The sequence below is a fragment of the Mytilus galloprovincialis genome, chromosome 1, assembly GCF_965363235.1.
Source record: "Mytilus galloprovincialis chromosome 1, xbMytGall1.hap1.1, whole genome shotgun sequence".
Classification (NCBI taxonomy): domain Eukaryota; kingdom Metazoa; phylum Mollusca; class Bivalvia; order Mytilida; family Mytilidae; genus Mytilus; species Mytilus galloprovincialis.
The window spans coordinates 100,543,679-100,558,761 of record NC_134838.1 but is presented as its reverse complement, the minus strand read 5'-3'; the positions used below and the strand labels follow the sequence as shown (position 1 = coordinate 100,558,761).

Below are 15,083 nucleotides of genomic sequence, written 5' to 3'. Positions count from 1 at the left end.
AGCAGTTGCATTGCTTAATACAACTTTTCATTCATGATAACACGTGCTCCAACAATAAAGTGCACAGGTGAATTAAATAATAAAATATATAAAATTCGTGTTTTCATGATCATAGCTAAAAAATGTAATTATAAGTATTGAATGCTTCTTTTTGTAAATTTATAGGGTTGTAAAAGCGTTGACCGTGCGTACATTTTTAGAATGAAGCGCTTCCGCGTTTCATACAAAATGTACTTCGGTCAACGCTTTTACACCCCATTAAATTTACAAAAAGAAGCATTCAATTCTTAAATGAATAAATAAAATCAAATATGGATGAAGAACGCATTTAGTCAAATTTCAGTTATTTTCTATTTTTACTTCATTTTGGGAATATTTTGGCCGGTTATTTTATACCTCAATATTAAAGTTGCCAATCATATTGGATGTAAAATTGTTACTAACTATTTATGCTGCGGGTGCACAGCTAAAATAACAGATTTTTGTAGGGAACTCCATCCAGGTATTTTTCAACACATGTATAATGGATAAGTTAAGAAAAGTTTATGTTAACAATGTAATGATCCTTTTGAATTAAATATGAGTCGATACTATAGATTTACAATTAAGGATATGACAATGCATACATTTTAGTAACATTTCCGGTAAAAAAAATACATTTATGGTAAAAAGTGTTATTTTCGACAAGATCTTAATTTTGATGTGATCTCATTAAAAATACGCATATAATAAAGAAATTAATATAATTATATTCACTGCATCATTTATATCATTTAAATAATATAATAAAATAATGAATTAACTGGCAGGTGTTGCTCTTTTTACTGGATTGTTAATGTATGATCACCATTGATTATCATTTCACATAGAAATCATTTGACTTCCAATTGGTATTATCATGATTAATTTTCTCCATCAATTGTTATATGGTATGTTCCACATTATCATCATCTATCGATCAGCATCCTCTGCACATGTCTGGAACATATCTTGAATAAATAATTCATTTCTTTAGAAAGTATCCATAAATTTTGAGATTTTTATATGTGTGTTACAGGTCTCGAGCAACATGTTAATTATTAATTAGACATGAATTGTCAAATGCTGTGAAATTTCTTCTTGGATAAATCGATTATCTGCTGCACGCGCCTGGATAGAGATTCGGGCAGACGACAAGCCTCGCTTTGACTGTGAGGGTGATTTATGCATACATGTAATATTAAGGCGATGAAATATAAAGAATCAATGGTGAATTAGTTTGTTTTTTTAATTGCCGTGATTTTAACGACAAAATGTGTACCATTCATTATTATTATTGGGGAATTCCATCTATATGAAATGTGGTTATAGGACTTAGGATTATATCTAGATTCTAACATGAACCGTTCAGACAATCGGGTGCTTTTCTGATGTTTATTAAGAAGAGAGTGATTTTTCCAGCTGGCTCCATCGGTAAGTCAATGTAAATTTTTAATATTGATGTTTTGCATAATAAAAATATTTCTCGGTAACATCGTCCATATTTAATGACCCGGCGCTATGTATGAATGCTCCATATCGACATTTATTATTGACATCAGTTACAGCGGAAACCATCCTGTTTATGAATGATAACGTACAAACCAGCTGATTGAGTATGTGCAAGATTGAAATGGCTATATAATTCCCGGGAGAGAACTGTCCTTAACCGACCCTGTATTTAATAATGCATACTTTGCAGTGTTATATTTTCAATTATAGATTTATTTGTTCTGTGAACATTGAAGAATTTTTCCTTCATGCTGCGCGCAAACTGTTAATGTAGTAGTGTTTACACATTTAATGTATATCTTACTTTCAATACATTCATTTGATGTATGCGTATTGATTTTGTATAAATAATACGAGAATAAACAGAGTGAAGTGTAAATAGCTAAGTTCTATAATGATGGATCTGGGATCTAATCAGTTTTTACTGACGAACATCACATTATTTTTATTGAAGAAAAATGGTGGACACACGTAAATGTGCATCCAAGGGTACTCAATTCGCACCAAATTAATGGATATTGTGATAATTAACATTATTACATACAATCGCATAATATCATATAGATAAATAGCGCAGCTGTCGTACAGAAAGACAATTATTTTATCTGAAACTGATTGATATATATGTTTTGTCATCCATGAGATTCTTGTGTAATAAACTATTGTTATGTATTGTACTGTTACGTCATGAAATCAAACTCCCCCGCAGAAATAACCGGGCAATCGATTAACAAAATGTACATCAAATTATTAGTATCGTACACAACTTTTATCTGCAGGGGTGGTGTTCTCGAAAGTATCCTAAGATTCGTCCTAAGTCATAGATAAGACCAATTTTAGGATGGACTTAGGATCGACTTAGGACAGTCGAAGCTATCTCGGACACATCTTATGTTAAGACGTCCTAAACATATCCTATGTGCGAAATTTTGTAATAACATGTATTTAATAAAATGCATGATTTCAAATGTAATTATAAAATAATATCAAAAAGGATCGTGATTTAAACTGGAAAACAATTTGTTTTGAAATGAGAATAATGAATTCGTAGTGTCATCGTATCGTAAAACACGAAGTTCAAAACTGTTTAAAATCATGCACAATTTCTGTATACGAGTTAATAACCGATAGTGCGTTTCATTTCATGTTCATCTTCACGTAAAAAATTGAGAAAAAAGCCTTCAAAAAGTTAGGATGAAGATATGATGATCTTAAGACACTTAATTAGATGTCCTAAAGTTAGGACGAACAATGTGATATATCCTAAGTTAAGAGAGCTTCGAGAACACGACTTAAGACAAAGACTTGTCATAAGATGGTCTTAGGACACGTCCTAATCCTAAGATAACTTCGAGAAAACCACCCCTGCAGCTGGTCTTTTGAGAAAGAATAACATAATTATTATGATTATATCTATATATTCATATTCAAATGTTGTTTAAGGCAATGTTTTGTTTGATTTATTTATGAGCCACATAGTATGAGTAATTCAAAACATATCAAAATAACCAAACAAACATTTATCAAGAATCATCGAACTTAAAACTGAAAAAAAGATATCCATTGTCCCAAACTAAAATGTACTAAATCCGTGTAGTGGATATCTGATTGAATTTTTAGTTAAGGAGAACATGGGTTTTCATTAAAGTTGAAAAGGGACTTTGAATTAATAGCCTAAGCATGCTAAGCAACTGATAGAACTATTAAATCGTCTCTTTGTGTCTTATGTGTTTTTATGCCCCACCTACGATAGTAGAGGGGTATTATGTTTTCTGGTCTGTGGCTCCGTCCGTCCGTTCGTCTGTGGTTCCGTTCGTCCGTCCAGGTTAAAGTTTTTGGTCAAGGTAGTTTTTGATGAAGCTGAAGTCCAATCAACTTCAAACTTAGTACACTTGTTGCTTATGAGATGATCTTTCTAATTTTTAAGCCAAATTAGACTTTTGACCTTAATTTCACGGTCCACTGAACATAGAAAATGAAAGTGGGAGTTTCAGGTTAAAGTTTTTGGTCAAGGTAGTTTTTGATGAAGCTGAAGTCCAATCAACTTGAAACTTAGTATATTTGTTGCTTATGATATGATCTTTCCAATTTTAATGCCAAATTAGATAATTACCCAATTTCACGGTCCATGGAACATGGAAAAGGATAGTGCGAGTGGGGCATCCGTGTACTTTGGACACATTCTTGTTTCTATTTCTCTTATGCCTAGTACTCGTCCCTTTCTAAATAATGTTCACACTTATTTTTAGCTCACCTGGCCCGAAGGGCCAAGTGAGCTTTTCCCATCACTTGGCGTCCGGCGTCCGTCGTCGTCCGTCGTCGTCGTTAACTTTTACAAAAATCTTCTCCTCTGAAACTACTGGGCCAAATTTAACCAATCTTGGCCACAATCATCATTGGGGTATCTAGTTTAAAAAATATGTGGCGTGACCCGGCCAACCAACCAAGATGGCCGCCATGGCTAAAAATAGAACATAGGGGTAAAATGCAGTTTTTGGCTTATAACTCAAAAACCAAAGCATTTAGAGCAAATCTGACACGAGGTAAAATTGTTTATCAGGTCAACATCTATCTGCCCTGAAATTTTCAGATGAATCGGACAACCTGTTGTTGGGTTGCTGCTTCTGAATTGGTAATTTTATGGAAATTTTGCTGTTTTTGGTTATTATCTTGAATATTATTATAGATAGAGATAAACTGTAAACAGCAATAATGTTCAGCAAAGTAAGATTTACAAATAAGTCAAACATGGCCGAAATGGTCAGTTTGACCCCTTTAGGAGTTATTGCCCTTTATAGTCAATTTTTAACCATTTTTCGTAAATCTTAGTAATCTTTTACAAAAATCTTCTCCTCTACGGGGCCAAATTAATCCAAACTTGGCCACAATCATCTTTGGGTTATGTAGTTTAAAATATGTGTCCGGTGACCCGGCCATCCAACCAAGATGGCCGCCACGGCTAAATATAGAACATAGGGGGAAAATGCAGTTTTTGGCTTACAACTCAAAAATCAAAGCATTTAGAGCAAATCTGGTAGTTAAATTGTTTATCATGTCAAGATCTATCTGCCCTGAAATTTTCAGATGGATCCGACAACCGGTTGTTGGGTTGCTGCCCCTAAATTGGTAATTTTAAGGAAATTTTGCAGTTTGTTGTTATTATCTTGAATATTATTATAGATAGAGATAAACTGTAAACAGCAATAATGTACAGCAAAGTAAGACCTAAAAATAAGTCAACATGACCAAAATGGTCAATTGACCCCCTAAGGAGTTATTGTCCTTTATAGTCAATTTTTAACAATTTTCATAAAATTTGTAAATTTTACTAACATTTTCCACTGAAACTACTGCGCCAAGATCATTATAGATAGAGATAATTGTAAGCAGCAAGAATGTTCAGTAAAGTAAGATGTACAAACACATCACCATCACCAAAACACAATTTTGTCATGAATCCATCTGCTTCCTTTGTTTAATTTTCACATATACCAAGGGGAGCGACACAGGCTCTTTAGAGCCTCTAGTTTTGAAAAGCAACACCACTGTCATGACTGTTCAATGTTAGGACAGGGTGTCTCACAAACATATTCGACCTCCACATTCATTATGTCATTTTTAAAGCAAGGAATATATAATCCAGTAGTTGTCGTTGGTTATTTTTCTGTACTTTGTTTTATACATTTATCATTTTTAAAAGTACAAATCAGTTCGTTGTTTTATAGAAAATCTCGGATGACGTTATTTGAGCTAGTTAATTCCCTTTGTCGACACATTTTGCCAACCCGTGGCTTTATAACTACGGTTACTACATAGACCTAGTGTTGGTTTTGTTCGTAGTTGAATGCCCGGACGATGAACTGTAACTTCAAATATTTGCCATTTGGTCCTCATTGATGAATGTTTCTTTGGCAAACTACATCTCTTTTTTTATTATTATAAAAATACTGTAACACACCATCCATGCGGGGGGGGGGGGGGGGGGGGTACATAGGCATCAGTTTGTCTGTATAGTTCTATAGTATAAGACGTTGCAGGTTCATTTCATTTACACTCAACGTTTTTTATCCGACATTGTTATAGCAATAAAGTTCCATGGTTTACTGTATTTAAAAGAACCTCAGTACATAGTTTTAGTACCTAATCTGCGGATGTGCATGTGGTTAGCATGTTCTGGTTCATTGAGTTTTTAAAGTTATTGATTTCAATGCGATATTTTCTGAATTTGGAGGAATTACCTTCAACTTGAGCAGTGTTGAGAGTGTTTCATTCGTATAACGGCATGTGACAGTTTGGCATGACACGTATGTGCTAAGATCATTCATCGAACTTCGCGGATTGTGGAATTTTATTTAATTTTGATATTATACTTTTTCCAAGCTTTTACTAATACAAGAGTTCTTTAAACAGTTCTTAGTTGTTTTTAATTCACATTTTAATACAGCGCACTGAACATTATGAGTGTCTACGAGGCTACGATATATTTGGTTAAATACGTGAGGGGTAAACAGCAACATCCATAAATACGTACATCTCTGCATGAGTTTGGTTTACATAGCGAAAACGGCACGTCATATTACAATAATTTAATTTTGGATGTGACGCGTCTTCTGATTGACTGACGTTAATTTGTTATCAGACCATAGACATAATTTAGTCATGTGACCGTGACGTCATCAACGTTTTTTCAAGGTTTTCTACGGTTTAAAATGGAATTTAGAATTAAATTATAAGAAATGACTGTAATATTTTTTCTGTCTATTCGAAATAACATAAAAAATGTGGTGCACACTGTTAAATAACCCGCTACGCGCGTTATTCAGTGTGCACCAAATTTTTTATGTACGTTATTTCTTCATAGACAGAAAAAATATTACAGTCATTCCTTAAGGCGAAGTGTACGTAATTGCACGCCTCTAGCGGAATACGGGATTAAAAACGTTCGTCGTTAGTTACGCAAGTTATCTCCCTTACTCCAAGAAAGGACACACGAAAGAGGAACTACTTTCTGCGGTCTATAATGAATCCAACAAGCACGCCTGTGCTGTCTTAAACCTCATAGAAATTATCTAAATAACTCCAATTAGAAATCACAGCATTCTGTACGTTGTTCTGTGTGCAGCCTGACTTAAAAACACTGTTTTGTTTTTTGTTTTAGACGCGTAGGAGAAGGCATTTCGTGTTTATGATAACAACAGAAAGAAAAAACGCCTCACAACAAAATTATAAACAAATAAACAAATAAACATGTTACAAATTTTCTTCTATTGATATCAAATTAATTAAAATGAAACCTGAATTGACCCAACAATATCGTTTCAAAAAGCCGTAGTCTTGAACGAAAAACACAGTACTCAACGTGAAGTTTTATAATAGGTTACAAATAATTAATGAAAGACGTGTGAATTTAATTGTTTAATCAAAAAGACGTTGAAATGTTCGTATTTTGTGCAATTGAAAATTTAAGGACATGACTTATATTCATATAAGAAATCAGACGATACCAAGAGAACAATTTAATCTCTAGTGCAACACTTACAAGTCGGAAGAACAAAGACGGAAAACAAACAAAAAATAAAAAAATTATGCCCCGAAAATTACTCATTTACTTAAAAATTCTAACATTTATCTTAAAATAAGTAAAAATTATGTCATTCAACTCCCAGTTTTCAACTTTTTCTACATGTGCAGAAAATAAACAGGTGTCTTCTATTCCGTCCGCAATTTATGGGAAAACTAAATCTAAATTTAGAACCATATTGAAATTGAAAGTACACATGTAAGATAAAATATAACATGTCATTTCTTCTTTCACAAATTCCAATTTCGAAGAGATATATAGCGAAATCTGTTTTCTTTTATTGTGCCTGTGTGCATCATTCAAAATTAGAGAATGTAATTTTGAAGTATCAAGTCTCAATTCAAGATTAAGAATGAATAGAATATAGAATTACGACGGGGGGGGGGGGGGGGGGGGGGAGGGGTAGGACCTTTATCGGAACTCCGGGATCCGGGAATTCTTTTTCCGAATTTCGGGTAGTCGGGATTTGACTTTTTTTTAATTTGGGACCTCGCCGGATTTCGTGTTTTTAAGCCCGGGATTTCAGGATCTGGATTCCTCCTCCCCTCCTCCCTCTATTATGGTTAAAGAAAATAGGTCAGGGAAGTTTTGTGATACTTGTAACTGCAATTTAATATTCAGTGGAATGAGCGGTGAAATGTGTTCAGACTATTACATTTTGATGTTTTTTAAATTTAACCAAAGTTTACTGCAAGGGGTGTTTAACGACCTCGATGATTATCCATGAGGATCTCGCACTCGGTCAGCTCTAGGTTTTCACCTAGTTCATTATCATACAAGAATTTAGAAGCCTGTGGTTACTAGTCTTATAATATGAGATTTTGGAGTTCATATAATTAACATTCAACATTTTTTATCGAATATTTCAAGGCTTTTTGACTATGATGTATCAATGTTGACCCCCCCCCCCCCCCCCCCTTTTCCAATTGATTGGATAAAACGAATGGATTGCCGCCCCTATTTCAAACTGAAGTCCTATAGACTGGTATTCGAATTTGTTAAAAGAAATAATTGGTATCTCTATTGATTCAATACCGTAATGCCAAAAATTAGTTTCCGCGAATTCCGAACAGTTAGAAATAGAAGCCCTTTCCATGTCCGATTTTCTCCCACACGAGAAATGTAGCATTCGTACATCATCTGAAATATTCGGGTTACAATTTGTGTAAATCCCGAATGCACATAAAAGTAAAGGTCCAGCCCGACTTTCGGAAATGGACTGTTGTAGATTTCAGATTGATTTCCAGAAATAAAAATCATACAAAAATGTTTCACGCAAATATTCGTTTTCAGGCGTGTAAAGTTATACAACGGTTACTAGCGGTCTGGATTGTGATAAAAAGAAGCGCATGCGATGCATAAAATATATAATGTCGTGGCTCAGGGATGTGTTGAATTATAGAGATGCTTATGCGGCACAAAGATCAGATTAATTTACCCAAATGAACTAAGAATTACCACACAACTTAAATTTACTTAAATATTGATTTGTTATCCTGTGCCAGACAGATGGCTGATATTCTGAGAAGAGACGTTGATGAAATGAAGTTTTATGAGAACAAAGATTTTGAAAACACGTCGCAGTGTTTAGATTTTAACAAAAAATAAGGCACCGAAGTCGAAAATAGTTCTAGTTTATAATGAAGAAAATGTCAACCGTTTTCTAGCTTGGCGATCTCCGCACGCACCCGAATATAATAGACAAATACAATACAATAGTACACAAAACGTAACATAAAGAACTTAAGACCGAGCAACACGAACTCCAACAAAACGGTATATATTTCATACAAGTATTATGGACTATATGAAGCGTCGTAACTGTTGCGGCGACGTCAATAACGTTGTCGTTGTTTTTTGTTCTTTTTACACTCAAGATTCAACTTTAACAGGGTATAGCTTGAAAAGTAGCACGGTTGCTAAGGACTTTCTTTGCACCAATCGATTCCTCAGACATTTTAGAATCGTCTCATAAATTTTAAAAAAAATCGATTGTCTAATATAATAGAAAATCTTGGAAATGTAACAATTCCTGCCGAATTTCACGATTTTCCCTATATATCCTTTGTAATTTTGGTGTATGATGCTGTTAACTTCAACAGCTCGTATCTCAAAAACGAAAACGGTTACCCCCTTTTTTTATTTCATTTTCCGATTTATTTTTACAAGCAGAATCTACATGTAAAATTAAAAAAAAATCCATTGTGTAGTTTAATTACGTACACTTCGCCTTAAATGTGAAATAAATAATACCTTCAAGCTGAAAGTCTTAAAAGATATATATCTCGAAATAGCGATAACCGTTTCGATTTGACATAAGACGACCCATAGAAGGTTTCTGGCCACGGAAAATTAAGCACATGATCAGTGGCGGGTTTAAATTATTTGTTTAAAAATCTCAATCTCAGACACATGTCTCTGAAAAATAATACCTATATACTTGAACATAACATTATGTGAAAGTATATACGTAAAAAATTTTCAGAGGCATGTGTCTGTGATCTCCTTTAGTCTCGATCAGTTGGATAGGACATACAAGAACATGAAATATAAATAAGTTTAGAATAACACTATTAACTATATGAAATGACAGTACTCTTAGCTGTGTCAAAGATTGTCTGCATTTCTGCTCGAGAAGGCTTCCTTTGGTGGCTGGTATAAACATGTTTTATCGTAATACATAATTATTAACTTTGTTGAAATTTAAACGAGTAAATGATATAAAAAAAGGCGATGTGGTATTAATTTCAATGTGTCAACTCTTCACAAGAAACCAAATGATACAGAAATTAATAACTACAGGTCACAGTACGGCCTTCAACAATAAAAGGTCCGAAATGACAGATGTAAATCAATTAAACAAGAAAACTAACGGCCTAAGAATAAATGTACAAAAATAAACGAAAAACAAATATGTAACACAGCAACAAACGACAACATGTACCGAATTACAGGATCCTGACTGGACAGGCACATACATACAGATTGTGGCGAGTTAAACATGAGTGTTAGCGGGGTCCCAACTCCCCTTTACCTGTACCTGTACCTAACATACATGTACCTCGTCCTTCTATTACAATGTAAGTTATTGTCTCGCGAAGTGAAAACAAATATTAACTTCTTTGTAGCGGTTGGAGCTCACTGTTGAGGCCTATATCAAGCCACTTCGAAGTTTATTTAATTAAATTAGATTTCACATTTGGAATCTTATTAGTTTTTGTAAAGTTAAGAAATCCACGGATGTACTTCTATTCCAACAACACATGAATGTCAAAAACATTTGAAAAACCTGTTAATTGAAACCTTTTCAGCTCTGTTATTAACATAAGATATTATAGCCTTTTAATAAAGTGTAAGAAACTACAGAAATAAATATATATTATGGACCTGTATTGATTTCAAATCATTCATTATTTTTTTTTCTTGCAGACTACATTTTTCTTGTATACTACAGCTTGAAGTTGGAATATTCTTATGCATCTGTCTACTGACAGAATGATTACATATTTAAAAAAATACATTTCATCATATTTATAAATGTGATATAGATAAACAGGCAATTTGATGTATACGTAAAAAGGAAACAAAAGATAAAAAAAAAAAATCCAAATCGGGTGATAATAGTGTATTTTGGGCGGGAAGACACGTGATACAAAATTTGGTATGCAACTCCTACAGTTTTCAACCCAGATCCCTGGATCTTCACAGGAATATTGCACATATGTTGAAGTTAAGTACCTATTATTACGGAACTGTTTGATATTTTTTTTCTCGTTTTGGTCCAGATTTGGGAGCTCAGTTTTTTCAGCGAAATTTATGAAAGTTGGTACAAGTTTTCTGTAATCAACTTCTCCAACAGTTTTCATCACACATCCATGCAACTTAAGGAAATAATTTGAAATAGATAATTTTGATAAAAAATTAAAGTTTGGAAAATGTTCTACAGAACAAGAAAACTTTAATGAAATTAAAAAGTAATTCCGAGTGGTGACCCTTAACCAACCACAACTGGATGTTGAGAAAAAAATAAAATCACAAAAATACTGAACTGTGAGGAAAAATCAAAACGGAAAGTCTCTATCTAATCAAATGGCAAAATCAAAAGCTCTAACACATCAAACGAATGGATGACAACTGTCATATTCTAATAATAATGAGGTCAACATCCTTTATTTTTTTTAATTAAACTGTTATCGTTCCATTTAAAAAGAGGAACATGACGATACAAATGAGTGGGTTGTATCCCTTTCTATTTAAGAATTATGTTTAAATTATGAATTAGTAGAAATTCCCTTGGGTAAACTTTATATTTCATGTGTATCATTGTATATCAATGCAAAGTTTAAGAGAAAAACACTTTAATACGCTATTCCATTATATGCCCTTGAGCCTACCAGACAAGACTGCTTCAACAGTGGAAGAGCAGAATGGTTGATTTGACTTTTAGGCTAGCACAATACATATACAATAAATCGCTTTATTTGTCCGATTATAAATAGTATCTGTTATACTGTATATCTTATTTTGTAAACAGGAAATTTCATAATCCATTTATAAAGTTCTTACTGTCAATAATATTGGATAAGCACAAGTCTTTAAATATGTGAATAATAAGTAAAAGTGATGAATCACATTTACCATAAAAAATAACGACCGAAATAAATAGAAAAAGGAAAAGGTGGTCCGTGTCCTATAAAGCGCCATTTTATATAAATTTGCAGATGTTTTGGCGAATTGTTAGATCAGAAGTGTCCATTATTCAGCTATATCAATTACTGGTTTGGTACATTAATGTACTTGTAAGGTCGTTAACCTAATATATAATTATTGTTCCCTAGGACCTTTTAGTACAACTAGCGTGTTGTCTCAAATTACAACTGGCCTAATTCCCAATAATACGAATAATTAATATTCCCTCTGTTACATAGGCACGTTATCAAGGTAACAGAAAATAATAACGTTATTATATTTCAATCGATTATTGAATCACCAGTGATAATTATGGTTATAGATACGTGTAGAAAGCTGGCCTGTTGATCATCACAGATCATCTAAAACAAAATGTTAATGGTATCGATCAGAGACACATATATATAATAGATAGATGTGTCTTTGTATTGACCAAGTATTTCATTTATTAAATATTTTTACATGTTAACAATTTTACTACACCATTTACACCTGATTCACATTTCGACAAATTTATATTTAATAGTAAAAAAAAAAAAAAAAAAAAAACGAAATATAAAATGATGTCTCTTTAGTTTAAACATATATATTTATAATGGGTCGTGAAACAAGTTTTTATACGACCGCCAAAATTGAAAATTTTTGGTCGTATATTGGTATCACGTTGGCTTCGTCGTCGTCGTCGTCGTTGTCCGAAGACATTTGGTTTTCGAACTCTAACTTTAGTAAAGTAAATAGAAATCTATGAAATTTAAACACAAGGTTTTTGACCATAAAAGGAAAGTTGGGATTGATTTTGAGTGTTTTGGTCCCAACAGTTTAGGAATTAGGGGCCAAAAAGGGCCCAAATAAGCATTTTTCTTGGTTTTCGCACAAACTTCAGTATAAGTAAGAAATCTATGAAATTTTAACATAAGGTCTAAGACCACAAAAGGAAGGTTGGGATTGATTTTGGGAGTTTAAGTCCCAACAGTTTAGGAATTAGGGCCAAAAAAACAGGTCCAAAATAAGCATTTTTCTTGGTTTTTGCACAATAACTTTAGTATTAGTTTATAGAAATCTAAGAAATTTTAACACAAGGTTTATGACCACAAAAGGAAGGTTTGGATTGATTTTGGGAGTTTTGATCCCAACGAATTAGGGGCCAAAAGGGTCCAAATTTAAACTTTGTTTGATTTCATCAAAAAATGAATTATTGGGTTTCTTTGATATGCCAAATCTAACCGTGTATTCAGATTCTTAATTTTTGGTCCTGTTTTCAAATTGGTCTACATTAAGGTCCAAAGGGTCCAAAATTTAACTTTAAGTTAGCTTGATTTTAACAAAAAATGAATTCTTGGGGTTCTTTGATATGCTGAATCTAAACATGTACTTATATATTTGATTATGGGCCCAGTTTTCAAGTTGGTCCAAATCGGGGTCCAACATTTTAAGTATTGTGCAATAGCAAGAAATTTTCAATTGCCCAGTATTGCGCAATAGCAGGAAATTTTCAATTGCACAGTATTGTGCAATAGCAAAAAAAATTCAATTGCACAGTATTGTGAAATAGCAAGACATTTTCAATTGCACAGTTTTTATGAAATATGCATTGAAAATTGGAGTTATCTTTCTTTGTCCAGAATAGTAATTGAATTAACTTAAATCATTGTTTTATATAATATACAATGTATATTCACTTTTACTACCAACTAATAAATTGAAACAATCTTTAACATTCAGTGATTACAAGCACTTTTTAGCTCACCTGACCTGAAAAGTCAAGTGAGCTTTTCTCACCACTTGGCGTCCGTCGTCCGTCGTCCGTCGTCCTGCGACCGTCGTCCGTAAACTTAAAAAAAAAATCTTCTCCTTCTGAAACTACCCAGCCCAATTTAACCAAACTTGGCCAAAATCATCATTGGGGTATCTAGTTTAAAAAATATGTCCGGTGTCCCAGCCAACCAACCAAGATGGCCGCCATGGCTAAAATTAGAACATAGGGGTAAAATGCAGTTTTTGGCTTAAAACCAAAGCATTTAGAGCAAATCTGTTGTGGGGTAAAATGGTATATCAGGTCAAGATCTATCTGCCCTGAAATTTTCAGATGAATCGGTTAACCCGTTGTTAGGTTGCTGCCCCTGAATTGGTAATTTTTAGGAAATTTTGCAGTTTTTAACCGGATTTTTGTGACAAAAATGTCGGTTATTGATTTGGGGATGTACGGCGGGCGGGCGGGCGGGTGGGCGGGCGGCAATCAAATGTTGTCCGTGCATTAACTCATGAACCGTTCAACCAAAGCTTTTAAAATTTTAATATGTTATTCCTGACAACTATACGAAGGTCAAGTTCAATAATGGCGATTTTAACTTTTACCGTTCAGGAGTTATGGTTCTTGAAAGGCGGCAATCAAATGTTGTCCGTGCATTAACTCATAAACCGTTCAACCAAAGCTTTTAAAATTTTAATATGTTATTACTGACAACTATATGGAGGTCAAGTTCAATAATGGCGATTTTGACTTTTACCGTTCAGGAGTTATGGTTCTTGAAAGATTGAAAAATGGAGTTTTCTGTCGTGTCCGTGCATTTACTCATGAACTGTTCTACCAAAGCTTCCCAAATGTTAATATGTTGTTACTGATGACAGAATGGAGGTCATGTTCAATAATGACGATTTTTACTTTTACCGTTCAGGAGTTATGGTTCTTGAAAGATTGAAAAATGGAGTTTCCAGTCGTGTCCGTGCATTTATGCATGAACTGTTCTACCAAAGCTTCCGAAATTTTAATATGCTTTTACTGATGACAAAATGGAGGTCAAGTACAATAATGACGATTTTGACTTTTACCGTTCAGGAGTTATGGTTCTTGAAAGATTGAAAAATGGTGTTTCCCGTCGTGTCCGTGCATTTTCTCATGAACCATTCAACCAAAGCTTTTGAAATTTTAATATGTTGTTACTGATGACAAAATAGAGGTCAAGTTCCATAATGACGATTTTGACTTTTACTGTTCAGGAGTTATGGTTCTTGAAAGTTCGTAAAATGGCGTTTCCATTCACGTTGTTGCATTTACTCATGAACCATTCAATCTAAGCTTTTCAAATATTATTATTTCAAAATGTTGATACTAATGACAAAATGGAGGTCAAATTTGATATTGCTGATTTTCACTTTCACCATTCATCAGTAATGGTTCTTGTGATATTGCCAGGACACAAATAAATGTAAATAAATCCGGTTTGCTGTCGTTGTGACAGCCTCTTGTTGGTTATTATCTTGAATATTATTATAGACAGATTTA

General features: G+C 33.5%; 1 protein-coding gene across 4 annotated transcripts in view; it reads left to right on the top strand.

The window, feature by feature from the left end:
* Positions 1-1,313: 1,313 nt before the first annotated feature.
* The window catches only part of LOC143047231 (regulator of G-protein signaling 17-like), a 64,450-nt gene continuing 50,680 nt past the window's right edge, over positions 1,314-15,083 (top strand). For all 4 annotated transcript variants that reach the window (XM_076220270.1, XM_076220262.1, XM_076220257.1 and 1 more), the window contains exon 1: positions 1,314-1,452. The gene's annotated coding sequence lies outside the window, so the exon portion shown is untranslated. The remainder of the gene's footprint in view (positions 1,453-15,083) is intronic.